This window comes from Lolium rigidum, chromosome 3, assembly GCF_022539505.1.
Source record: "Lolium rigidum isolate FL_2022 chromosome 3, APGP_CSIRO_Lrig_0.1, whole genome shotgun sequence".
NCBI classification, from domain to species: Eukaryota; Viridiplantae; Streptophyta; class Magnoliopsida; order Poales; family Poaceae; genus Lolium; species Lolium rigidum.
The window spans coordinates 299,088,683-299,089,827 of record NC_061510.1 but is presented as its reverse complement, the minus strand read 5'-3'; the positions used below and the strand labels follow the sequence as shown (position 1 = coordinate 299,089,827).

General features: G+C 40.4%; 1 non-coding gene across 1 annotated transcript; it reads right to left on the bottom strand.

Annotated features, from left to right (window-relative positions):
* Positions 1-424: 424 nt before the first annotated feature.
* LOC124704955 lies at positions 425-560 on the bottom strand. The gene has a single exon (XR_007003813.1). It is a non-coding gene; the product is annotated as a small nucleolar RNA Z247 (small nucleolar RNA).
* Between the last annotated feature and the right edge of the window lie 585 nt (positions 561-1,145).

The following is a 1,145-nucleotide window of genomic DNA, read 5'->3' as shown; positions in this document are numbered from 1 at the left end:
GCAAAATATTGCACAATTGTATGGAACTATGAAGGGTATGGAGTGTTAATTGATCAATATGTATAGCACTGTGGACTTGGTCATGGCCCTTGTAGTCATTGTGAGTATGCAACTTGCTTAGTTGTCCAATAATGTGGCCAGTAGCACAAGTGTCCATATACAATTGGTGTCCATCACCATATGCACCTTTCTCATTGCGTGTCTCATTATCATTATCATCACGGTTTGCATAGCGTCACCAACGCTCATTTGCAGGATGCCTATATTTATTGCAAATTTGACATGTGGTGTCAGCGAAGTGAGTGGGTGTGCGCCCACGGCCGCGGACACCCTTATGTGCACCACGGTCATCATCATGATAACAATGCCAGGCCTCATCGCGGTCTCTTGGTGTGCCCCTTCAGAGATAAAATAGCATTTCTATCATCAAAAGCATGCAGATGAGATCAGATATCAGCACAAGTGGTACTAGGGACTGAATTAATAGATGGAAATAATGGTGTATATTGATCATCAAAACCATCGAGGATGTATCTCTTGAGTTCATCATCATCAACAGTTTTACCTACAGCAGCTAACTGTGAAACGAACCCCTTCATCTTGGCAACAAACTTTCTAGCCATCAATTTTGTTGATGGTGTGCAGTTTCATTAGTTTTTTTTTGACAAAGGACTCTTTGTTACTTAGAAGATTTAAGCATTACACCCAACCTCTACATAAATATCATGCACACATCAGCTCAAGTCCAAACAAACTAAAAATAAAAGGGGCAATATAAGTAATCCTCATAGAAACTGTAGAGACCTCTAAGGAGATGGGGGTAAATCCGAAGATCATGCCACCGTCCATGTTAGATAAAAATATCCCTTGACTTATCCTTGAACCGTTAGATATCTCAATAAGCAGGTCTCAATTCTCCACACGTCGTAGAGACGACAATGAAAGAAGCAAAGCTATGCACCGGAAGATAACATGCATGACATAGTAGTTTCTATCATTACATACCTTGTCATTTTTTACATAGCCAAAGCAACCAAATAATGGCAAGCACTCCCCACTAATAAGTATTTTAAACCTATGATCAACGCCATTTAGATAGTTGCCAAAAATATTGGCCACACTACGTGGTGGGTATAAGGCCGGTA